Source organism: Mustela nivalis, assembly GCF_964662115.1.
Source record: "Mustela nivalis genome assembly, chromosome: 10".
Lineage (NCBI taxonomy): Eukaryota > Metazoa > Chordata > Mammalia > Carnivora > Mustelidae > Mustela > Mustela nivalis.
The window spans coordinates 105,482,735-105,493,683 of NC_139029.1; positions in this window are offsets into that span (position 1 = coordinate 105,482,735).

Below are 10,949 nucleotides of genomic sequence, written 5' to 3' on the forward strand. Positions count from 1 at the left end.
CTTCACCACAGAAGATGCAGTAACCCCTTTACTCTGGAGGGGGTGCAGGCTAGAGAAGGACAGGAGAGGATCCGGGGTGTGTGTGTGGGTGGGGGGGTCGTCTGGCTTCGGGTAAACCACGCTAGAAGCCTGGGGAAGCCTGACACATCCCACGTTTAGTAGGCGGCGCGGTTACCAGGAGGATGCAAGTTTCAGTCAGTCCTCTGGAAGACCCAAGTCGTCTCCCCTTTCCTGGGCAGGACGGCTCCCAGCAGCGCCCCCTGGTGGCCGAACGTGCAGCTTCCCGGCGGGGAAAGGCCCCGCTTCAGCCCTGCAGACCGGGAACCCAGCAGGCCCAGCACTGACAGCCCCGCCTCTCTGTTCTCCGCGCCCGGACCTGCGGCACCGCTCTAGGGAGGGGCGCACCTGGGTCCGCACGACGGGGACAGCCCTTTAGGCGTCACCTTGAGACTGCCACTCTTTAGGTTTTCGAGTTCTCTACTCAGGTCCGTAAGCCTCACCATCGCCCCCCAACCCCGCACCCTGGGGTTGGCTCGGAGACGCGGCCTCCTTGGTGAGACCCTAGTAAGTGGCATTCGAAAGACAGTGGCTGTCCTTTATTGACTAGCTGAAGGCGAGCCCCTCCACACATGTTCAGCTCCCATGAGGCGGAGAGTAGTACTAGCCTTTTTTCACCCGTAAGAAAACGGAGACTGCTTGTTTGTCCTGGCTTGTTTTCTGTTGAGGTGAAATTCTAATAAGGTCACATTAAACATTGCAAAGCGTGCAATTCAGTGGCTGTCAATGCATGCACTGTGTTGTGCAAACATCTCTAGTTCCAAAACATTATTATCACCCCAAAAGGACCGCCATACCCATTAAGCAGTGAGTCGTCCCCCATCATTCCCCTTCCTCAGACCCTGGCAGCCCCCAGCCTGCACTTTGTCTCTTTGAATTTACGCATTCTGGTAATTTCACATAAACAGAGTCATCTCGCTGACCTTTTGTGTTCAGCTTCTTGCCCTTGGTGTTAACCCACGGTGTGGTCTGTGTGAGACCTTCCTTTTGTGGCAAATGATTTTCCATTGTATGGTTATACCGCATTTTATCCATTCATCTGTTGATGGGCACTTGGGATCTTTTCACTTTTATGTTATTGTAAACAGGGCTGCTATACCCGTTTATTTATTCATTTGAATAACAATTCTCAATTCTTTGGGCTCTATCTTAGGAGTGGTATTGTGGGCTCAGGTGGTAATTCTATGTCTCACTTTTTAAATTTTATTTTATTTTATTTATTTGACAGAGAGAGAGATCACAAGTAGACAGAGAGGCAGGCACAGTGGGGGAGAGAAGCAGGCTCCCTGCCAAGCAGAGAGCCCTATGTGGGGCTGGATCGCAGGACCCTGAGATCATGACCTGAGCTGAAGGCAGAGGCTTAACCAACTAAGCCACCTACGCACCCCTATGTCTCACTTCTTGAGAAACCATTGAACCGTTCTCCACAGTGGCTGCCCCATTTCACATTCCCACCAGCAGTGGATAATAAGGGTTGCAATTTCTCCATGTCCTGCTGACCCTTGTTATTTTTTCTGTATTTTTTTTTTTTTAATTATAGCCATCTGAGTGTTTGTGAAGCTGTACTGAGGCTGCTTTTTTTTTTAAGTGAATCGACTTAATATTTAAAGATTTTATTTATTTATTTATTTATTTATTTATTTATTTATTTGACAGAGATCACAAATAGGCAGAGAAGCAGGCAGAGAGAGAGGAGGAAGTAGGCTCCCTGCTGAGCAGAGAGCCCGACACGGGGCTTGATCCCAGGATCCTGGGATCATGACCTGAGCCGAAGGCAGAGGCTTTAACCCACTGAGCCAAACAGGCACCCCAAATCGACTTAATATTTAAAGAAAACTACTAGGGCACCTGGGTGGCTCAGTCGGTTAAGCATCTGCCTTTGGCTCAGGTCATGGTCGCAGGGTCCTGGGATCAAGCCCCATATCAGCTCCCTACTCAGCAAGGAGTGTGCTTTGCCCTCTGCCCCTCCCCCTTGGCTTGTGCTCTCTCTCTCTCTCTCTCATTCACTCTCTTTCTCTCAAATAAGTAAATATTTTTTGTTAAAAAGATCCTTTAAAAATGAAATAAAACAAAGGAAACTATTAAGAAAAATAATAGCATGGCATATGTGGAGAGGACAGCTAAGACTGGCAAACACAAAGCCCGTGGTTTGGAGGTAGAAAAACAAATGCATGCCAATGTGTCACTCTTCTGTGGCCCACATTGCCTCCCCTCCAGCAACCAAAACCAGACCCAACCCTGATTCTGCAAGAGGTGAGCCTCAAGGTGAGCAGGTTGAGGCAAATCTCTTCTAGGTCAGAGAGCCTTCCTAGTGTCTCCCATCCTAACCCTGCCAAGCCCAAACCATCTCCGCAGGCTCTGCTACGGTCCTGTGCACCGGAACACCCAGATTTGGGTCCCTGGCACTCCCAGGTCAGGTCTGTGGGCTAGCCCCACACTGACCTCTCCCCACAATTTTGGTTTCTAATGTCTTACTAGAATAGAGAGTACAGAAGTTCAAAGTCTGCAACTCGATATATTTTCACAAATTCAACACTCTGGACAACCACCTCCCAGACAGAAACAGAACATTATCAATACCCCTCCTCCCCCAGACATCCCCAGAGGTTTGTACTAGGCTTAACCCACCAAGCCACCCAGGCGCCCCTGATCTGAGGATTAAATCAGGTCTTATCTGCATATGTAATTTCTCAATAAATGTTAGCTGTTGTTACTACCCTTCATGGCTCAGTTCAGGGCCCCAAACTCCCTGCCAGTGCCATTCCCTGACCATCCATGGGGAGCAAAGTGGAGTGGGGCTCAGGATCTTGAATAGTAAAACCGAAGGGCCAGAGTGTATGCCTCCAGCCTTGTCCAGAAGAAACCATGTCCACATCAGCTGGCCCCTGAGCAGCTCTCCTGCAGGAGTCCTGGCTTAGCCTAAACCATAGCTTTCACTAGGAAGATTCATACGTGAGCCAGCCTGTCTACTGGGTTGGCAGAGTGGGGCCCCACAGGTGCCCACTTCATGAGTTAGTGGGTGTGGGTGTCTCAAGAGGGTGCCCCAGACCCAGAAGCTTCAGAATGCAGAAGCCAAAGCTGTCCTCACGGAGGTCTCACTACCGCCACCCCATGGACAAATTGATACTGCAAAGGGCTACCAGTCAGGAGCAAGTTCAAGAAGCTGAAATCCAGCCTATATTCTGCTCTGGTGAGAGCCATGCACCTGCGCTCAGGATCTGGTCCTGGCGCAGCTAAAACCACCGGAGGGAAGGACGACCTTTTTCCTACCCAAACATACCAGCAGTTCTGTGAGCTGTCAGGGTTATGTCTGCCCAGAGGGTCCACGGTTTCCTTACTCAAAGGCAACACTTGGGTGAGCATCCATCCTGGATTTCTGCATGACCCTGGTGCCCAAGCAGTCACGCAAGCTGCCTGGTGCAAAGCGACAGGACATGGCACAGGGGGAGGGAGAGAGCCATGCACCTGGATTATTCATGGCGGGGGCTCCAACGCCCGGCAGGCCACCCTGGGGGAGCCTTGGCATGATACGTCCACTCCCACAGCAGTACTGAGCCCCCGGACAACTCTGTGGGCCCTGAGCCCAGTTCTGCTACAGAACAGGATTGGGGTGACGCGGAGGGAACTGTAGCTTCTCCTAATGTATAAGCTTCTGCGGGATGCTGCTGGGAATCCCAGGCCCAACTCGGGGACCTCCTCTACGGGCAGGGGCAAGTGCCAGTGGCCTCGATGGAAACACAGCTGTATGCACAGCCTCAGGCTGATGGTGCCCAGGGACTTGAGGACCAGGCTGCCACCTCTGTCAGGCAGGATATGCACTGATAAGAGCCCCTGCATGATCAGGGAGCGAAAGTAGACTGTTCTCTGCTCACCGAGCTGTGCTCCCCCGCATGAGGCTGTGTTGACCCAAGGAAGGGGCATCTTGTTCTAAACACACAAAGGCACCCTATAAGCCAGAATGTATCTCCCTGGGGCACAAGGAGAGGGCGCAGCGCCGACCAGGGTGTTCAAAATCCTGGTTCCAAGTCACTGCTCGCTGACCTTTGGAAAAAAATCCTATGCTTGGTGCTTTGATTCCCCTATCACAAGCTGGAAAGTAGCTTTCCTGGTCCGGGGTACATCTTCTGTGAGCTGAGTTAGTGGAAGTCTGTTCCTGGGGACTGGTTATCTCTGGACGCTGTGACAGATTCAGCATCTGAGCTGCAGGACCACCCGCCCCCGGCAGCCTCTTGAACCCCATCTCCATCTCGACCTCTGCTATCCTCCCACAGCCCTTGGTGAGGACTGCAGAGGAGTCTCCCCTCCCTTCTCCACCCCTTTTCCCACCCTTCCTGGGCACCAGCCTCCCTCCCAAGCAAATGTCTTTCCAGACTCTGCGATATGAGGATAATGGATAATCTCCATTATCCACCATGGATATCTAACTTTTTAAAAAATTTCTGCTTGGACTCCATTTTATTTCAAAATAATTTTGGGCTGCTGGCAGGAGTAAGCACACCCCTGTCTAACTCATAAGACTCTTGCAAAAATTAAACATGGAAAATAATCAAACACAATACAGGTGGGATGTTGTTGCTGTTTCTCTCCAAAAGGACTTAGCCCATGCGTCTCTGGTGCCCCAATGGTAACTCTTTAATTTTCCAAGTCCTCTGGGCTGAACTCAGGTATGATATATGATTGTCTCCTCCCCCACTGGCTTCCACTGTGGCTTTCAAAGTTCCACCAATGCACGGAGGGTTTGCTATGCGCTGGTCAAGTCTGCTAAGAGTTTTAAATGCAGTATTGCATATCAACTCAGTAGACCCTTGGGTCCATATTTTTTTTAAAGATTTTATTTATTTGAGAGAGAGTATGTGTGCATGAGTGGGAAGAAGGGCCACCCAGGAGCCCCGGCCCCATTGCGTAGATAAGATAACTGAAGCTCAGAATCCCTGTAATTTATCCAAGATCTCACAGGTAACGAGTGAAAGAGCTGTAACCCAAAATGGTGATTTTTATCCCAGGGAACACGGACTCAGAGGCCTCGCTGGCAGTGTGTGGATTGGGTTAGGGGTAAGGCTTGTGGCAACTGGAGGGCACCCCACCACCTGGGGGCATTCATGTTCCCAAGCTTCTGTCACCCTTGGATCAAGTACTAGTCCTTACTGCCTCCCCACAAAAGCTGCTCTCCAGGCCCACTGCAACCGCTCAGGGCCTCATCACCCACACCTGGGAGGCTGAAGGAGCCTTCTACATGGCCTTTCTGCCTCCAGCCTCTGCTCCCCAGAGCCAGACCCCATCCTTTCCCAGAGACCCCAATCCTACAGAGTCCCAGCCCCGCAGACACTCAGTACTCTCAGGCCCACCGCATGGACCATAATAGAGTGGGAGGAACAAGGACTTTGCACCCAGACGGTTCTGGGTTCAGATGTCAGCTCTGCTATTTGCTAGTTCGGTCCGCTGGGGCAAGGCGCTTCACCTCCTCGGCCCTAGGTCTTCTCTAGGAGGAGCACCATTATGAGGGCCAGTGGGCGGCCCGCAGGTACACTAAATACATGTGTAATTGTGAAGAGGTCAGCCCCGTGGCAGTCCAGCAACTGTTTGCCTTGCTGGTGGACACACAAAGCGGCAGACAGCTTGGTACTCTCTCCCCTTCCTATGTCGCTGCCAAAGCTGGGAAGTCAGGGAGGACTGGGGGACCTGCCCAGCTTGTAAATGGAACACGCAGGTTCCAAACCCAGGGCGGTTTCTTGTCTGCAAGATGCAGATGGAAACTCCAGCTGCACGTGGTCTGGCGTCTGCCTGGAGAAGACAGGCGGCGGGAGCAGGTGCTGGGACACCGTGCGGCCTACCTGGGAGGCAGGAAGGCCAAGGGGCCTTCAGCGGAAGTCAAGCTCCTCCCCAGACGCCAAGCAGGCCTTCGGGGTAGGGCTGTTCTCAGCCCTTTACAGACCCTGCATCTGTTCTCAGACCCATCGCCCCCATCACAGCAAACTAAAATGCACCCGAATCCCTCATCAGATAGAATACTTCTTTGCTTTATTTTTTAAATTATTTTTTATAAACATATATTTTTATCCCCAGGGGTACAGGTCTGTGAATCGCCAGGTTTACACACTTCATAGCACTCACCATAGCACATACCCTCCCCAATGTCCATAACCCCACCCCTCCTCCCCCCTACTTCTTTGCTTTAAATGTAAAAGGGCTTTTATAAATTTACTTTTGAAAATACTTGACTATGAGTAAGTCATTTAATTTACTCTTGGCTGTGATTTCTCTTCAATCATCCTGCATCTCCTGGAACTCTTGCCAAAAATCCAACTTACAGATTGTTTTCAAATATAATGACATATGTATGGATACCAAACTTAAGCGATATTAAAATTGACATGCTACTTTCCGAAAGCATTTGAATAAACCTTCACCATGCAGTCTACTTAATATTTTATAGCCCCCAAATCTTTTCTTTCAGGGCTCTAGACATTTCCCAGGCCTTGGCAAGCCCGCCCGGGGCCCTGGGGAGGACAGCTTTGCTCTTCGAGCAGAGCAGGCACAGTTGGAGCCCTCCAGACCAGCAGGCTGCCCCCACAGGAATACCCACCCTTGACTGTTCAGGGCATCCTAATCTGGACAACCTTATTCTCATCTTGATAACAAAATAATTAGCCAAACGTTTGGTTAAATGTGATTTAATACTTAAACCATCATTGGCGTTTCAGAGAAATGAATTTACAAATGAGGCAATACTTTGATGGCGCAAATGTTATGACGTTGTTGTTGGAAATTAGGATGACTGTCATCCTAACCAAACCTTACCACTCCCCTCTCCTGTGGGGGGTATAGCCAGGACCCGTCCCTCCTCCCACAACCGCCACCCAGTGAAAGTTTTGTGACAGACCAGGAACAGCCCCCCAGTGTAGATGTCATTGAGGACTGGCCCTGCAAGGCAGACTGGATGACATGGGTATTGCACTCTGGGACTTTTATTATTATCATCATCATCATCATCATCATTACTTTGGTGGGGGCCTTTTAAAGCATACCAGTTTTTCAGTTTTGTTTTTTATATGCCCATGATGCGGCTCAAACTCATGACCCTGAGACCCAGAGTTGCATGGTCTACTGGCTTAGCCGGCCAGGGGCACCTAAAGCAGATCAGTTGTTTGTGTTTCAAGATTTATTTATTTATTTATTTAAGAGCAAGAGAGTGCCCCTGCACCTATGCATGCACGGACGGTGGGGGAGGGGGGGAGGGGGAGACAGAATCTTAAGCAGATTCTCCTCTCAGAGAATGTCCTCTCACTGTGGAGGAGCGGCGGGTGCCTCCCTCACAGAGGCGTCCGCCCACACCTGTGAAGCAGGGTCTGAGGACGGGCAGGACATGACTCCAAGAAAAGGGAAGAGGGGAAGGAGGTGGCAGGACCACATGGGAGGCTTTGGGGAGGTAGAGGGCAAGGAAAGGACTTTAAGCTCGGTTTATATATTTTTATTCATTTCTATTGATAAGCAATAAAATATATATATATTAAATATGTTTTATTTTATATATATATATATATATCTTGGACATGGTCATCTCATTCATGGGTATCTAGACTGGGGGAATATCCATAAAGCCTGTAAAGATAATACTAGCTACTACGTATTGAGCACTTATTATCTTATATCCAGAGATAGGATTGACTGAATGAATCCAGAATCATCCCATGAGGACAGTGCTATTATTATCCCCATGAAATGGGTGAAGACCTAGAGAGAGGCACGGAGAGGGGAAGTAATTCAACCAATGTCACACAGCCAGATAGCAGTGAAGCCAAAATGCAATCCCTGGCAGTCTGATTCCAGAGTGCACCATTAGCCATGACATTAGGCCAAGGTCATTCTTAACAAAGAGTCATGATGGTAAATGATGGTGAGGTTTACCATGGAACAGCATACAGTAATTAAAACGTATACAGGCATACCTCATTTTATTGTGTTTTGCTTTATCGCACATGTAAAAATACTGGGTTTTTTTTTACAAACTAAAGGTTTGTGGTGACCCTGTCTCAAGCAAGTCTATCTGTGCCGTTTTTCCAAAAGCTTTTGCTCACTTGTGTCTCTGTGTCACACTTTGGTACCTCATCAAATTTTCAATTTTTTTTTTTTGAGAGAGAAAGACAGAGAGCAAGCACAGCAGTTTGCGGGGGTGGGCAGAGGGGTAGGGTGGGAGAATCTTCAGCAGGCTCTATGCTCACTACGGAGCCCAATATGGGGCTTGATCTCATGACCCCAAGATCACAACCTGAGCTGAAATCAAGAGTTGGACACTTACCCGATTGCACCACCCAGGCGCCCTTAAATTTTTTCATTGTTATTTGTCACAGGGCTCTGTGACCAGGGATCTTTTCTGTCACTGTTTTAACTGTTTGGGGACTTCCCAAACCACACCCATAGAAGACGGCAAACTTAACGTGTGTTCGGACTCCTCCAACCACCAGGCTTTCCCATTGCTCTCCCTTTCCCTGAGACACAACAATAGTGAAATCAGCCAGTTAACACCCCTACCTACAAGAGCCTCTAAATGTTCAAGTGAAAGGAAGAGCTGCACGTCTCACACTTTAAATCAAAAAGCTCGAAATGATTAAGTTTAGTGAGCAGGCATGTCCAAAGCCAAGACAGGCCGAAAGCTAGGCCTCTTAGGCCAACTAGCAAGTTGTGTGTGCAAAGGAGAGTTCCTGAAGGAAATAAAGAGTGCTGCTACAGTGAGCCCACGAATGATGAGAGCAAAATGGCCTTAAGAAAAAAGAAAAAAAAAAGCAAGCGAGCAAGCAAAACAGGCTTATTGCCAATATGGAAAAATTTTTAGTGATCTGGATAGAAAGATCAAACCAGCCACAACATTCCCTTCAGCCAAAGGGTCTTCTTTGGGGCTCATGCAGCTGGTGACTTCCCCTGGAAGCCAATGCTCATTTCTCATTCCAAAGGCCCTAGGGACCTTGAGAGTAAGGCGTAATCCACTCTGCCTGTGCTCTATCAGTGGAACAACAAAGCCTGGATGATAGCACATCTGTTTACAACATGGTTTACTGAATATTTTAAGCCCACCTTTGAGACCTGCTGCTCAGGGGAAAAAGGGGGATTCCTTTCATATGACTGCTCACTGACAATGCACTTGCTCACCCAGGAGCTCTTATGGAGACGAGCACAGAGATTCAAGCAGTCTTCACACCTGCTGACCCAGGGACAGGGCAGTCATTTCCATCATCAAATCCTACTATTTAAGAATTGCATCTCATAAGGCTGTAGCTGCCGTAGCCAGTGATTCCCCTGACGGACCTGCACAAAGTACACTGAGAAGCCTCTGGAAAGGACTCCCTCTTCTAGAGGCCGTGAAGACTATTTGCGAATTATGGGAAGAGGTCAAAATAACCACATGAACAGGAGTCTGGAAGAAGCTGAATGCAGCCCTCATGGATGACTTGGAGGGGTTCTGGACTTCAGTGGGGGAAGCAACGGCAGATGCGGTGGAAACGGCAAGGGGGCTGGAATCAGAAGTGGAGCCCGAAGATCAGCCTGAATGGCTGCGATCGCGTGATCAGACATGAAGAGCTGCCGCTTAGGAATGAGCAAAGAAAGTGGTTTCTTGAGATGGAATCTACTCCGATGAAGATGCTGTGAAGACTGTTGAACTGACAACAGAGGATTTAGAATAGCACAAAAACTTAGTTGATAAAGGAGCAGCCGGGGAAGGGGGCCTGGGTGGCTGAGCTAAGCGACCAACTCTTAGTCTTGGCTCAGGTCATGATCTCACGGTTGTGAGATCAAGCCTTGCATGGGACTCCAGGCTCCGTGTGGAATTGCCTGGAGATTCTCTCCCTCTCTGCCCCTGCTCGCACTCTTTCTCGCAATAAATAAATAAATAAAATCTCTTTTAGGGGCACCTAGGTGGCTCAGTCAGTTAAGCTCTGCCTCCAGCTCAGGTTGTGATCCCAGGGTCCTGGGATGGAGTCCCACATCAGCTCCCTGCTCAGCAGAGCATCTTCTTCTCCCTTTCCCTCTCCCTGTCTCCCTGTTTGTGCTTTCTCTGTCAAATAAATAAAATCTTTAAAAGAAATAAAATACTTTTTAAAAAAGCAGCAAGGGGTGCTTGGGTGGTTCAGTGGGTTAGGCCTCTGACTTTTAGCTCAGGTCATGATCTCGGAGGTCCTGAGATCGAGCCCCGCATCAGGCTCTTGCTCAGCAGGAAGCCTGCTTTCCCCTCAATCTCTGCCTGCCTGTCTGCCTACTTGTGATCTCTCTCTCTGTGTCAAATAAATAAATACAATCTTTAAAAAAAATTTAAAAATACAAAATAAAAAATCAGCAAGGTTTGAGAGGACTGACTCCCAATTCTGAAAGATGTTCACCTGGGGGTATAATGCTAACAAACAGTAGTCTTGCTACAAAGACATGGACAGAAACTGAGGCGCCTGGGTGGCTCAGTGGGTTAAAGCCTCTGCCTTCAGCTCAGGTCATGATCCCAGAGTCCTGGGATCAAGCCCCACATCGGGCTCTCTGCTCAGCAGGGAGCCTGCTTTCTCCTCTCTCTGCCTCCCTCTCTGCCTACTCGTGATCTCTGTCAAATACATAAATAAGATCTTAAAAAAAAAATGGGAGAAATTGTTTGTGAAAGGGCGTCAATTAATGTGGCGAACTTCATTGTTGTCTTAGCCAAAGAAATTGCCACAGCCACACAAGCCTACAGCAGCTACCATCCTGATGGGTCAGCAACCATCACGTCCAGGCAAGACCCTCCACACGTCCAGGCAACACCCTCCACCAACAAAAAGATTACAACTTGCTGAGAAGTTCAGGTAATGGTAAGCATTTTTTAGCAAAAAAGGTTTCTTTTTTTAATTAAGGTATGCATCGTTTTTTTATATATATAC